The 15,283-nt window shown below is 48.0% G+C and overlaps 1 long non-coding RNA gene across 1 annotated transcript; it reads left to right on the plus strand.

Moving 5' to 3' along the window:
* The first annotated feature begins 1,022 nt into the window (after positions 1-1,022).
* LOC119877861 lies at positions 1,023-14,483 on the plus strand. Its single transcript, XR_005384099.1, has 2 exons — positions 1,023-1,971; positions 13,808-14,483. It is a non-coding gene; the product is annotated as an uncharacterized LOC119877861 (long non-coding RNA).
* The last annotated feature ends 800 nt before the right edge of the window (positions 14,484-15,283 follow it).

A 15,283-nucleotide genomic window follows, 5' to 3' on the forward strand; every position in this document is an offset into this window, starting at 1 on the left:
TCCCCTCACTCGGCCCCTACCCTCCAGCGACCCTCAGTTTGTTTCCTATAATTAAGAGTCTGTATTTCCTGTATCTGTTTTCATCTTATTTGTTTTTCCTTCCCTTCACAGATATTCATCTGCTTTGCTTCTTTAATTCCACCTATGAATGACACCCCGCAGTCATTCTCTTTCCCGACTGACTTATTTCACTTAATATGATTTCTCTAGTTCTATCCACGTCATTGCAAATGGCAAGATTTCCTTCTCTTTGATACCTGAGCACCATTCCTCTCTCTATGACCATCATCTATCTCCCATCCTCTTTATTCATCATCTGCCTGAGGGAACAGAAATACCTCACACAGTGTGGCTACTGTGGACCTGGCTGTTGTGGACATTGGGGTGCAGGTGCCCCGAGTCTCATTGTATCTGTATCTTCGGAGTCAGCTCCAGGCCCTGCACCTGCTGGTCGCAGGGCGTCTGTATTTGTAACTTCCTGAGGAGCCTCCACACTGTTTCCAGGGCGGCTGCACCAGCCCGCAGTCCCGCCGACAGTGGAAGGGAGTTGAGTGAATTTTGCAGGACTTGCTAAAGTCTGGTCCACATTTCATTTTGCAGTCTGTGGGCTCCAATTCCTTGTCCTTAAGTATTTCTGGGGAAGCCGGGTGTTGGGCTCCTTTTCAGTGAGACGTTTCCAATGCTAACAGGCACAGCTGGAGCCTGGAAGGAGGAGGTGCGGCCCCCTACACCACAAGCCGCCTCCTGCACAGCCTCCTGCAGCGCCTAGCATCGCAAAGGGGGCGCCCAAGCCCAGGCCTCACCCAGGGTGCACGCATGTGCAGTAGGCCTCATCTGCCTGCACTAATAGGAGCCAGCCTGTGCTGGGGAAGCCTGATGAAGACATGGGGATGCATCCACCCTGATGAGCCACAGCCTCCTCAGGACGTGCAGGGAGTCTAAAGGGGGATATTGGGCGTGTTCACGCTGACAGGAGCACCGGTCCTCTCAGGACCCTCGGTGAGGCTTCAGGAAGATGTTGGCCCGCATGCACCCTGATAGGAAACCCTGAGCTACCTCAGGACCCGCGGGGAGGCTTCAGGATATTGTGGGCCCACATCCACACTGACAGGAGCCCCTGGGCCACCTCAGGACCCGCGGGGAGGGTTCAGGAAGATGTGGCACCGCGTCCACTCTGGCAGAAACTCCCAGGCCCCTCAGGATACAAGTTGAGGCTCCTGGAAGCTGGGGGCCGCATTCAGAGTGACAGGAGCCACGACCTCCTCAGTACCCTCAGTGACATTTTGGTAGTACGTGTGGTCATGTCCACACAAAAGGACGCTGACTTCCTCAGGACCCCTGGTCTAGTCTTTGGGAAATATGGGTATGAGTCCATGTGGACAGAAGACCCCAGCCTTGTCAGGACCTCTGGTGAGGCTTAAGAAAGATGTGGGTGCCGCATGCACACTGACAGGAACCTCCGGCCTCCTCAGGACACACTGTGAAGTTTGGGGAAGATTTGGAGCCCTGTCAATGCTGACAGGAGCCCCCAGCCTCCTCAGGTCTTATGGTGAGGCTTGAGGAAAATGTGGGTCCACCTCAACACTGACAGGACCCCTGTCTTCCTCAGGACCTGCACTTATGCTTCGGGAAATATGGGGCTGGGTCTATGCTGACAGGAGCCCACAGCTTCATCAGGACCCACAGTGAGTTTTCTGGGGGATGTGAGGCCATGTCTAGGCTGACAGGAGCCCCCAGCCTCCTGAGGACTTGCTGTGAGGATGTGAGGATGTGAGGCTTCCAGAGGATGTGAGGCATAGTCCACAGTGACAGGAGACACGGCGTCCTCTGGACCCACTGACTATGACACAGGAACACGTGGGACCATGTCCGCACTGACAGGAGCCTGGCTTCCTCAGGACCCCCTGGAGGACTCTGGAGGCGCCGTTGGGGGCCACGTCCATATCAGAACGGACTCCTCTGAACCACAGGGTAAGTGAATGGGTAGAATGAATGGTAGGGTCAGGGGAGGGGAGGCAGTTGGTGGTTAGCCATAGGTTAGATGTTAGGTATTAGTGATTATGCTCATGGTTATGGATTAGAGGTTAGGGTGAGGGATAAGGGTAAGGGTCAGTGGCTAGGAGTTAGGATGTGGGTTAGGGGTAAGGATAGGATTTAGAGTTAGGTTAGGGTTTAGGCTTTAGGGATTAGGGCACGAGTTTTGGAATTGGGTTTAGGGTTATGGTTAGAGTTAGTGTTGGGCTTAGGTTTGCAGTTAGGGTTAGGGGTTAGGGTGTGAGTTAGGGTTAGGGGTTAGAGTTAGGGGTTAGAGTTAAGACTTAGAGTTAAAGTTAGTGCTAGGTTTAGGGTTAGGGTGAGGGTTAGGATTAGGATAGGGGTTAGGGCTAGGGTTAGGGTTAGTGTTTGGTTAGGGGTTAGGGTTAGGGTCAGGTCAGGGTCAGGGTACGGTTTTGGAAAAGGGTAAGATATAGGGTTAGGGAGTGGATTAGGGGTTGGTTTTAGGGTACGGGTTAGGGTATAGTTTGGGGTATGAGATAGGATTAGTATTAGAGGGTTAAGGTTAGGGTACAGGTTAAGGTTAGGAATAGGATTTGAATACCTTATTTTAAGGTTAGGGTTAGAGGTTAGTGTTCGGGTTAGATTTAAGTTAGGGGTCAGGGTGAAGAGTTCATAATAGGATTAAGAGTTAGCGTGAGGGTTGGCAGGAAGGTTCAGTGAATGTGTTTTGGTCTTGGGGTTTGTGTTTGGTTTTCGATTAGTGATGGGTCTTGTTTAAGGTTTAGGTTAACATTATGATTAAGTGTAGGGTTAGGGTTATGTCTGTGTATGGTTAGAGTTTGGGTCTTGGCATGTGCCTCCATGGGGACTCCTAGTATCTTGTGCAGTTTAGATTTATGCACTCTATTTAGGTTTTGGGTTCAAAGATAGCCTGACTCCACCAAGTCAGTGGCCTCCCCAGAGAATCAAAATACAGGCTTCTGTTGGGGTCAGAATAGACATGGCAGGATTCTCCCGAGCTGAGCTAAGGAGGGGATTTGAGGCTCTAAAGATTCTTTATTTGGATTTTCAGTTGCCTTTCTGATTTTATCTCTAGTGCACACATATTTCATCAATACTACCAATTATTATTTTAAAGTTTTACTTGAATTACTGTTTCTAACACAGTATGATATAGTTTCAGGTTTACCACATAGTGATTCAACCCATGGATAGAACGCCTGGTGCTGGTCACAGGTGTCCTCCACTATCCCCATCCCCTGATTCCCCATCCCCCCCACATATCTCTGGTATTTATTAGTTTATTCTCTGTGGTTAAGAGTGTGGTTTTTTTTTGTTTGCTTCTCTCATCCCCCCTCTGCCCCTTTGCCAGTTTGTTTGGTTTCTTAAAATTGACATGTGAATGCAATTGTATGGTATTTGGTATCTGTCTTTCTCTGACTGACTGAGTTCATTTAGCATAAGTCCTTTCCACTTCTCCTACGTCATTGTAAATGGCTTCATCTCATCCCTTCTTTTTTTTTAATTTTTTATTTATTTATGACAGTCACAGAGAGAGAGAGAGAGAGAGGCAGAGACACGGGCAGAGGGAGAAGCAGGCTTCTAGCACCGGAAGCCCGACGTGGGATTCAATCTCGGGTCTCCAGATTCACGCCCTGGGCCAAAGGCAGGCGCCAAACTGCTGCGCCACTCAGGGATACCTTAGTTCTACTTTCAAGGCATTATGGTCTGAGTATATGCTGGGGACAATCCCAATCTTTTGGTATCGGTTCAGACCCGATTTGTGCCCCAGTATGTGGTCGATTCTGGAGAAAGTTCCATGTGCACTTGAGAAGAATGTGTATTCAGTTGAGTTTGGATGTAAAGTTCTGTAGATTTCTGTGAAATCCATCTGGTCCAGTGTATCATTTAAAGCTCTCGTTTCATTGGATATGTTGTGCTTAGAAGACCTATCGAGGGGAGAAAGAACTAGATAGAAGTCACCAAGTGTAAGTGTATTATTATCTAAGTATTTCTCTACTTTGGTTATTAATTGTTTTAAATATTTGGCAGCTCTCACATATGGGGCAATATATTGAGGATTGTTAAGTCCTCTTGTTGGATAGATCCTTTAAGTATGATTTACTGTCTCTCTTCATCTCTCACTACAGTCTTCGGCTACAGTCTTCGGGGTAAATTTTAGTTTATCTGATATAAGGATGGCTAACCCTGCTTTCTTTTGAGGACCATTTGAATGGTAAATGGTTTTCCAAACATTTATTTTCAGGCTGTAGGTGTCCTTCTGTCTAAAATGAGTCTCTTTTAGACAGCAAATTGATGGGTCCTGCTTTTTTATCCAGTCTGAAACCCTGCGCCTTTTGATGGGGTCATTAAGCCCGTTCACATTCAGAGTTACTATCAACAGATATGAGTTTAGTGTCATCATGATATCTATTCAGCCCTTGTTTGTGTGGACTGTTCCACTGAACTTCTTCTTAAAGGGGAATTTTAAGAGTCCCCCTTAAAATTTCTTGCAGAGCTGGTTTGGAGGTCACATATTCTTTCAGTTCCTGCCTGTCTTGGAAGCTCTTTATCTCTCCTTCCATTTTGAATGAGATCCTTGTTGGATAAAATATTCTTTGTTGCATGTTCTTCTCATTTAGGATCCTGAATATATCCTGCCAGCCCTTTCTTGCCTGCCAGGTCGCTGTGGAGAGGTCTTCTGTGACCCTAATGCTCCTCCCCATAAACCTCAGGGATTTCTTGTCTCTTGCAGCTTTAAGGATCTTTTCTTTATCTTTGGAATTTGCAAACTTCACTATTAAATGTGGAGGTGTTGGACGGTTTTTATTTATTTTGGGGGAGGGAATCTCTCTATTTCCTGGATCTGAATGCCTGTTTCCCTTCCCAGATTAGGAAAGTTTTCAGGAAGGATTTGTTCAAATACATATTCTGGACCTCTGTCCATTTCGACGCCCTCTGGAACCCCAATTAAACGTAGGGTTTTCTTCCTCAGGCTGTCGTTTATTTCCCTTAATCTGTCTTTCTGGTCTTTTAATTGTCTGTCTCTCTTTTTCTCAGTTTCCCTCTTTGCCATCAACTTGTTTCTATGTCACTCACTTGTTCTTCCACCTCGTTAACCCTTGTCGTTAGGACTTCTAGTTTGGATTGCATCTCATTCAATTGATTTTTACTTTCTGCCTGATTGGATCTAAATTCTGCAGTCATGAGTCTATTGAGTCCTTTATGCTTTTTTCTAGAGCCACCAGTAGCTGTATAATAGTGCTTCTGAATTGGCTTTCTGACACTGAATTGTAATCCACATTTTGTAACTCTGTGGGAGAGAGGACTGTTTCTGATTCTTTCTTTTGAAGTGAGGTTTTCCTTCTAGTCATTTTGTTCCGTGCACAGTGGTCAAAAACAAGTTGTATTGGGAAAAGGAGAAAAATAGAGGAGAGAAAGAAGGAAAGAAAAGAGAAAGAGAAAAAAGAATAAAGGAAGAAAGAAGGAAAAAAGAGAATAAAAAGAGAAAGAAAAAGAAAGAAAGGGGGAAAAGGTTGGGGGAAGCAATCAGAAATGAAAAAAAAAACATGGGGGAGTATCTTCTTATTCTGTATACGTTAAGTCCCTTGACTTCCCCTGGAACTTGTCCGTCTAGCTGGTCTTCTGGGGGAGTGGCTTTTTATGCTGATTTTCAGGTGTTAGCCCTTTGGGGAGCTGCTCTGCCCCCTGCCTGGTGCAGGGCTCAGTGGGGGTTGTTAACCCCGTGAGGCCCCAGGAGGAACAATCCCAGTGGCAGAGGCCAGCTCTGGAAACCTGGATTCAGCCCCCCCAGTTACTCCAGAGCAGTCTGTCTGATGGTCCAGGAGGCTCCGGGCCAGGGCCTCTGATCTGCTCAGCTCTGGGCAGGAGGGTCCTTGCGGTCTTGGGGCCCCCCCCCCGGCCTCTGCTTGTCTCGGGCGAGGCCAGATCCTGGGCTGTGTACCGGAGTCCTGTCCTCCGGGGCCTGCACTGTTGGATTCGAGCTCCCGGCTGTGCAGCCGCCTCTCCACCAAACCGCCTCCCCAGCCCCACTGAGCTGCTCCTGGAGCCTCACCGCCCCCTCTGCCCGGAGCCTTTTCCTCTGCCCTAGGCGCCACCGCCAAGCCCCTCCCAGGTTCGTGCAGCCCCTTCAGCACAGAGCCACCGCCCGAGCCCCTTGGAGCTGCTCCAGGGTCAATGCATGTGCCGTGTACCCCTTAGTGAGCTCAGTGGACTCTCTTGGGAATGCAGGTGTCTGTTAGTGTCCCAGGGAGCCCGAGGGCATCCCCGCCCTCCAAGGTCCTGTGCTGACTCCCTGCGGGCCCAATTCCACCCTGGAAGGTTGGTTCAGCTCCTGCTTCTCTGGGACAGAGCTCTCCTGACTGGGGGGCACTCGCTGTGGCCATAGCCTGGCTCTTCGCAGGACCCCTCCCCTTGGATGCCCTTTGTTTCTTTATTTCTTTTCCCCCATCTTCCTACCTTGATAGATGCGCGAACTTTTCATACTGTAGCATTCGATCTGGTCTCTTTTTAAATCTCAGGCCGAATTCGTAGATTTTCAGGATGATTTGAAGGTTACTTAGGTAATTTGGTGGGTACAGGTGACTTGGGGACCCTACTCTTCCGCCATCTTGCCCCTCCTCCTGTATGTTGCCTTTTAGCTTTGGTTGTTTCCTTCACCTTGCAGAAGCTTTCCAATTTGATGAAGTCCCAATAGTATTTTTGCTTTTGTCTCCCTCACCGCAGATGCATATCTAGAAAGAGGATCCAATGGCCAATGTCATAGATGTTGCTGCCTATCTTTTCTTCTTTGTATGGTTTCAGGTCTCACATTTAGGTCTTTCATCCATTTTGAATTTATTTTTTATATATATCGTATAAGAAAGTGGTCCAGTTTCATTCTTCTGCATGTGGCTGCCTGGTTTTCCCAATGCCATTTGTTCTTATCCTGCGGTCAGGGTTAGGGATGTTGAAGAGACTGTCTTTGTGCCTTTGGATATTCCTTCCTGCCTTGTTGTCGATTAATGGATCATAGAGTTACAGGTTTGTATCTTGTTTCGGATTTCCATTCTGCTCTATTGATCTAAGCATCTACGGTCGGGAGATCTTTGCTGATTCAAATTCTTTGCTGGTTATCTGTTCAAGTTTCTTATTTCTTCCTTCTTCATTTTTGCTATGTCATATATTTCCAGGAATTGATCTATTTCTTCCAGGTTCTTGGTTGCTGGCATATAATTTTTCATAATGTTCTCTTATAATCGTTTGTATTTCTCTAGTGTTGGTTGTTATTTCTCTTTTCCTTTGTGATTTTATTTGGGACCATTCTCTTTTTTAACTTTGTTCTTTTTTAAAGATTTTATCTATGTATTCATGAGAGACACAGGGAGGCAGAGGTATAGGCAGAGGGAAAATGAGGCTCCATGCAGGGAGCCTGATGTGGGACTTGATCCCCCAGGACCCTGGGATCATGACCTGAGCCAAAGCAGATGCTCAACCACTGAGGCACCCAGGTGCCTTGCTGATTCAATTCCTTTGCTTTTATATGTCTATTCACATTTTCTATTTCCTCCTATTTAGGTTTCCTCGTTTGACATTTCTAGGGATTTGTCCATTTCTTCCAGGTCTCCCAGTTTGTTAGCGTATAATCTTTCATGGTGTTCTCTTATAGTTGTCTTATTTTTCTGGTGTTGATTGTGATCTCTCTTCTCTCATTTGTGATTTTATTTATCTAGGTCTTTTCTCTTTTCTTGTTGATAAGGCTGGCTAGGGCTTGATTCAATTTATTAATTATTTTGAAGAACCATCTCTTTGTTTCGTTATTCCATTCTACTGCTTCGTTGATTCTGTATTGTTTATTTCTGCTCTCATCTCTATTTTTCCCCTCTTCTATAAGCTTTAGGCTTTGTTTTCTATTCCTTTTCCAGGTCCTTAAGGTGTAGGGTTAGGCTGTGTATTGGAGAATTCTTGTTTCTTTTTTTTTTTTATTGGTGTTCAATTTACTAACATACAGAATAACACCCAGTGCCCGTCACCCATTCACTCCCACCCCCAGACTTCTTGTTTCTTGAGGTAGGCCTGTATTGATATGTACTTCCCTCTTAGGACTGCCTTTGCTGCATCCAAGAGGCTTGGAGAAACATATTTTCATTTTCGTTTGTTTTAAATTTCCTCTCTAATTTCCTGGTTGCTCCATTCTCTAGTAGGATGATCATAAACTCAACGTATTTTTGGTCTGTCCAAATTTTTTCTTACTGTCGACTTCGAGTTTCATAGTGTCGTGGTCCGACAATGTACATGGTGTGATATCAACCTTCTTGTACCTGTTGTACCTGTTTAGGGCTGATTTGTGGCCCATGATATGATCTGTTCTGAAGAATGTCCCATGCGCACTTGAAAGGAATGTGTACTCTGCTTTAGGTTGAAATGTTCAGACTATATCTGTTGAGTCCCTGTGGTCCAGTGTGTCAAGGTTATTGTTCCCTTCTTGATTTTCTGTATAGATGATCGGTCCATTGCCATAAGTGGGTGTGAAAATCTGCTGTCATTGTATTATTGTCAGTGAGTTCCTGTAAGTTTGTTGTTAATTGGTTTCTATATTTAGGTACCCCCATGTTGGCAGCATAAATATTTAGTTGTTTCATCTTGATAGTCTTTTTAATTATGAAATAATGCCCTTCTTCATCTCTTCTTACAGTATTTGTTCTTTCTTTTTTGAAATGTAAATATTTTATTTATTTATTCATGAGAGACACAGAGAGCAGCAGAGGCAGAAACATAGGCAGAAGGAGAGGCAGGCTCCACACAGGGAGGCCGGTGTGGGACTCGGTCCTGGGATCCCAGGATCACACCCCGCGCCGAAGGCACATGCTCAACCACTGACCCACCAGGTGTCCCCCAGGGTTTGGTTTCAAATCAAGTTAGTCTGATATAAGTATGGGTCCTCCAGCTTTCGTATGGTATCCATTACCGTGATAGATGGTTTTCCATCCCCTGACTTTCAATCTCCCGGTGTCTATAGGTCTAACGTGAGCATCTTGTTGGCAGCATACAAGTGGATCTTGTTTTTTTAATAACGATTTTATTTATGAGGGAGTGAGAGAGAGAGAGAGGCAGAAAATTAGGCAGAGAGAAAAGCATGCTCCCCACCAGGAGCCCAATATGGGACTGGATCCCAGACTCCAGGATCACAGACTGAGTCCAAGGCAGAGGCTCAAACCCTGGGCCACCCAGGCATCCCGGATCCTGTTTTTTAAGCTACTCTGATACCTTATATCTTTTGATTGGAGCAATTTTTCTATCAGCATTCAGAGTGATTATTGAAAAATATGAACTTATTGCCTTTGTGTTACCCGTAGAGTTGGTGTTTCTGGTGACGTTCTCTGGTCCTTTCTAGTCTTTGTTGCTTTTGGTCTCTTTTATTCCCCCACTAGAAGATTCCCTTCTTAAAATTCCTTACTGGACTGGTTTAGTGGTCATGAACTCCTTTATACTTTGTCTGTCTGGGAAATCTTTATCTCTCCTTCTTTCCTGAATGACACCCTTGCTGAAGAAAGAATTCATATGAATTGGACACCTGTAAAAAGAAATTTAAAAACATAAAATAAATTTTTGCTATTTTCATTGAGGAAAATGGCATTTAGGAGGAAAAGCAGAAGCTGAAAGGGAGGAGGACAGATTTCATCCTCCGTACCCTTCACAGGGACCTGGTGTCCTTTCCAAGGAGGCCCCCCCACTGTAGGATGCTTCCTTCACCTCTGCACCTCTTGTTGGAACCCACCAGGCACATCTCCGTACCTCTGACACCTCTGCAGTCGCGGTTTATACCATCTTCCATGTATCCTTTTGGGGACCACAGCATCGTGTATGGAATCATCCGGCTACTTTTTGACAACATTGGGGGGATTCTGCCTTTTGTTGGTTTTGGGGTGTGTGTGTGTCTATCACATGCAGCTATCATGTGCAGCTATCGGATCCTCTGGCTGGGTCACCCAAATGCTGAAATGGTTGGCACAACATCATTTCTGGTGCTGGATCTGATCAGCTAGCTAGGGTCTCCTGGCCGACCCTGTGCTCACTGGTGCAATGACTTTCAGCTGGAGGGTCAGCTGAGCTGGAAATTCCTGCTCAACCACATTCTCATGACCTGCAGTGGGTCCCGCCAGGCGCCGGGTGCTTCTATTCTCCCCGATGCCTCGCCAGCAGGGATCCAGATCTTCGGGCCGCTCTGGGGGGAGCTCCTGAGGAGCCGGTTTTCCATGGCGGGAGCCCTGGGGCTGCCTGTGTGTGGGAGTCGGGGTGGGGATGGGGCTGGGGTTCTTCAGTCTGCTGTGCTGCCTGGCCTTCAGGCCGAGACCCATACTCACCCAGCCCCTACTCACTAGGGTGAGGAGGATGCCCTCCATATGCTGGTGTGAGTTATCCAGCACCACAAGGTGTGCAGGCTGAGTCCACCTGGTGTGGGTGGTCCAGGTGCATGAGCTGCAAGTGTGGGACCCAGGAAATTTAACAAAAATCTCCTACCCCTGGGCACACAGAGCAGGACTGATTCCATTTTGTGCTACACCCGTCACTTCCCCTATGACCCTGACATGACCTGATTGTTCCTTAAGGCGCTGCCCCACCCTAGTCAGGCTGCTCAACACACCCTAATCAGAAATCAGCTCATAACAATGTAACCCCGTTTTGTGCCTGCCAAATCTGTGCACCAATTCGACCAAAGTAATAGGCCAGCTCAAGTGGATACTAGAGGGTAAGGTGTAATTCAATCGGCCACCTGCGTGTGAACTGACATGACAGTGCAACTTTCTGCGTATCCCATGGGCCACTGGCCCCCATAAAGCTGCTACGCCTTTTAGTCTCGGGGTCCAAGTCTCTGCTCTGCTGTGTCGGGTGCACCTGGACACAAGCTCCAGCTTGTAAAGAAATCTTTGGGAGTTTGTAATGGTGTTGGCTCCTCAGTGGTTTCTCAGATTCACAATGTTGGGCACAACACAAGGGCCTACTGTCCTGACATCTCTTCTAGGGCCATGCTGACCGCCCTGCAGGCCCTCTCTGCCCCAGGCACACAGTCAAGGGAATGCAGTGAGGGGAGTAAGAGCCCCACACCCAGCCAGCCACAGCCTCCTGGACAGAGGGAGCACAGACCTCCGGGTCGCTTTGCACAGACCCTGGTGACCTGAGGCTTCCTGGCTGTCACTCTGTCCCAGGCCCTCCTGGCCCGTGGGGTGCAGCCTGAGTCCCAGTAAAGTCTGTTGCATCTTGACCCCGGCATCTGGTCCAGTGGAAGGCACGTTGGGATGTCAGCTGGGTGTTGCTGGCGGCGCCCCTGCAGGGGCTGGTGGGACCTAGGTGGTACCCTGTCCTCCTCTCTGGGGTTCTCTCCATGCCCCGTGAACAGTGTTCTGGGAGACACAGAAATGGGCTGGCTGTGCATTTTCACACCACAACACTTTATTGACTTTCAACCGCAAACGGGCTCAGAGCTGAGGGTGCACGCCTTCCCCTGGGGAGGGAGACCTTTCTGTCCTTTAGGGGAGGGTAAGAATGACATGGGTTGGGGGGCGGGTGCTGGAGTCCCACACCTGGGAGCATGTGTGAACTCTGGCTGGGGGCGTGTGTCCTGAGGTTTCAGTCTGAGAGATGGTTCTGAGGACAGCAGAGCTGACATGGACCTGCAGCTCATGGGCTTCTGCGCTGGGTCCCAACAGGGCAGCTGGACCCCGGCCTCGGGCTCCCTGGCGTCCCAGCACCTGGAGGACTCTGCCTCCTGGTGTGGGTGTGAGTGGGGCCCACCATCATACCCCAGGGTCCAGGAGTCAACATTTCGCTGTGAGAGGGCTCGCTCAGCCCAGGGCCAGAATCCAGGGCTGGCCAGGGCCATGAGGGCTAGATCCCATTAGTCTTTGTGTTGGGCCTGGGGCGGAGGCTCAAATCACCCCAACCCTCACAGAGCCCAGGGCCAGGCCAGCCCAGATCCCCATGGGTTAGGGCCTGGTGTCCTGTGCAGGGTGTGTACGCTAAATGAGGGACAGTGGGCGGAGGCAGGGCACAGTGGGTCCTCTGCACCACTCTCCTGTACTCACCCTGTTGGGGATTCCCTGTCTTCCCTCCTCCCTGTAACCCCTGGGTATTCTATGGGACACCCAGGCTTCTGATGGGAGCAGGGTATCCAGAGAAACCCGGGGAGGCTGAGCATGTCCCACAGGGGGCACTTGCACCGGGTCCTTGCTGAGGGCCGATGGTGTGGTGGTGGATGGTGTGGGGGCAAGGTTATGATGGTGGTGGAGTGTGGGGGATGGTGTAGGGGTGATGGTGTTGGGGTATAGTGTGAGTGGGGATTGTGTGGGGCTGTGTGGGTTTGAGGGGGATGGTGTAGGTGGGATGCCAATGGGGATGATGATGTCGGGGGATGGTGTGGGAGTGGGGAATGAGGGGGATGTCGTGGGGGGCCTGCGGACACAGGGCATCTCCTTCCTCTAAGATGCACAAGGAGACGTCTACAGTTAAAGGCGACTAGTCTGGGGTTTGCAGTGACACCTGCCCCTGCCCTGGCTGGACCAGCAGCATTATCTGGGGATCATTATACTATTTATGTTTTCAAATTGCAAATTGTCTCAAATTAAATGCATAGAATTTAGAATAACATAAAGCATCGAGAGTGGGTGTCACTCTGACCCGTCTGACCCTCATGGGATTGATGTTTGTCCTGCTCCAGCAGCGGCCACGCAGCCTGGCCACCAGGTCCGGTTCCTCCCCCCACATCCCCCACCCCGTCCCCTGCTTCTCAGGGGGCCGTCCCTCTCCCCTTTGGTGTTCAGCTCCCATGACAACACCTGAAGACCCCATCCTTCTGGCCTCCTCATCCCCAAGGCATCGGGAGTGTGGGCACGGGAGTCATCCCCAGCATCCTACCATGGAGCAGTGTGTTTTTGGCTTCTATTGCTCCCCCGGCCTCAGAAGCCCCATTTTCCCTACCCAGAAGGACCCGGGCCTCCCTCAGGGCCCTGAATCCCCCTGGCCCAGCAGCCTCACCCGACCCCCTAGCCATCCCAAAATATGGTGTGGCTGCCAAACGTCCTGTTGACGTCCAAGTCTACCTGCGTGATGTCCCTGGAGGAGACCAGGACCTCCTCCTTCATTTCCTGTGGGAAAACCGGGGAGGAGGAGCAGGCATCAGGGAAACAGACCCTGACTTCTCACGAGCTGCTGTGCTGGGCAGGGAGCCCTGGGGCCACCATGGGAGTGTGTACTGCCGAAACCTCCTTCCTTCCTCTGGGAGGCCGGGCATGGCGGGAGTGCCCACCGTGCCCGTGACACCTGTGTGAGGGCCTGTGCCCAGCTGTTGTGGGCGGGGAGGTGACTGACTGTCAGCCTGGGTGGGAGGGGATAGGGGTTCAGCCCAGGTGGGAGGGGACATGGGGGTGTTGTGCCCATGATTGTGAATCTGAGAAACCACTATGGAGCTGACACTGATGCAAACCCACAAGGGTTGATTTCCAAACTCGAGTTTGCGTCCAAGTTCACCCGACACAGAGGAGCAGGGACTTGGACCTCGTGGTGGGTTTTTGCTTACTTTTTAGGACTTGTCTCAGGGACCTCCAGAAGGGCTGGAGTAATTCCTCAAGTTCTGTTTACATTTTGATATGGGGCCTTCAAGGACATTGACCTCTGTTCTCATTCTAATAGGCGCTTCCAGCCCTTGGGGTGGGCTCAGTTCTTATTCTATTGTGGGGCTTTCTAGGACATTAAGCTGCAAACTTTTGTTTTTTTCCTGTAACTGAAGTAATGTATTTTTACCTCTTCTTCACAGGGGCCTGGGATGGATGGACCTGTTCGAACCCTGAACTTAAAGAGGAAAGACCTTCATTTTCTTGGCCTCCTTGCATCACCTCCCATCATATCTAGCTCTTTCCCCCTTCCCCGGAGCTCCTGAGAGAGCAATTGCAAAAGACCTCAGCTTGGCAGGGTCTGTTGGGGGACAGGCCCAGGGATTTGGGATCAGGAAGACCTGAGGCACGGGCTTCCCAGCTGTGCAGCGGGATTCCATGCTGCAGACTCTTATTCCCTAAGGCTATCTTGACAACTGACTTTATACATAGAAAAGCTCTCCTTTATCTTTAAAAGATGAAGAGCCAGTCAAAGCCTTTTTTCTCTGCCCATCTGATTGCTCAGATTCCAATGTGAGACGTATTTCCTGTTAATAAGGATAATTTACTATCCGTAGTACTATGGTTAAAATATTCTGACACAAGTAATTCAGAGGGATGAGGGTTTCTCATCTCTTTCTTCACAGCTCAGTCACTCCTCAGGAAATGGATCGTTATGGATTTGGAAATAACTGAGAGACATTATTACCAATGGTCCTATTATTATGTGAAGGATCCTTCCCTGAGATTCTTCCCCTGTTTCAACTGACACTGAAACACTTTGAACTCTTTGGAAGACAAATGTCAAGGAAATAAATGTTATGCGCTGCTAATTTTAAATGCACTTGCAATATGGTGTCTATTATAATAGAAGTATTTTTATCTGATTTTTGCTATTTATTAATCGTTCCTGCTTTTCAGGTTGAGGAGGCATTATACGTGTTCATAAGTGTTTTTCTTTCTTTCTGATATAAAATTCTTACTTTGTTTCCATCAAAGGAACTCTTTAAGAATAAGGCAACAGTTAATTCAACTATTCTTAAAATGTCTTCACACTTGGAGCCTGATTCATTTAAGTCAATTTTCAAAATAAATCTTATTTCTTAGGAAAAAAACAAAGATTTATAGGGAAATTGAGAAGATAGTACAGAGCATTTGCATGCACTTGCACTCAGTTTCTCCAATGATTGATATCTAATATCAGTACGGTACAAATATTAGCTAATAAATGAATATTAAAATATTCGCATTAACCAAAGATGAAACTTTATTCAGATTTCCTTAGTTTTTGCTAAGTTACCACCCCTCATATGACATTCCATTTGTCCTCATGTTTTCTTAGGCTCCTCTGGATTGTGACAGTCTTTCAGCCTTTCCTTGTTGTTGTTGCACTGGAACACTTTGAGAAGTAGAGTATTTTGTAAATTTCCCTCAGTTGAGACATGTCTGTTGTTTATCTCATGATTGAACTGTTTTTGTGGATTATATACAGAGATATACTGCCATTTTTATTATATCATATAAAGGATAGATACTATCAACATGATTTATCCGTCTTGGTATCGATCTGATCATCTTGCTGAGGTAGTGTTTGTCATCTTTCTCCGTAGTTAAGTGATTCTTCTTCTTTCTTCTTCTCC

This window comes from Canis lupus, chromosome 35 (genome assembly GCF_011100685.1).
Source record: "Canis lupus familiaris isolate Mischka breed German Shepherd chromosome 35, alternate assembly UU_Cfam_GSD_1.0, whole genome shotgun sequence".
In the NCBI taxonomy this organism is placed as follows: domain Eukaryota; kingdom Metazoa; phylum Chordata; class Mammalia; order Carnivora; family Canidae; genus Canis; species Canis lupus.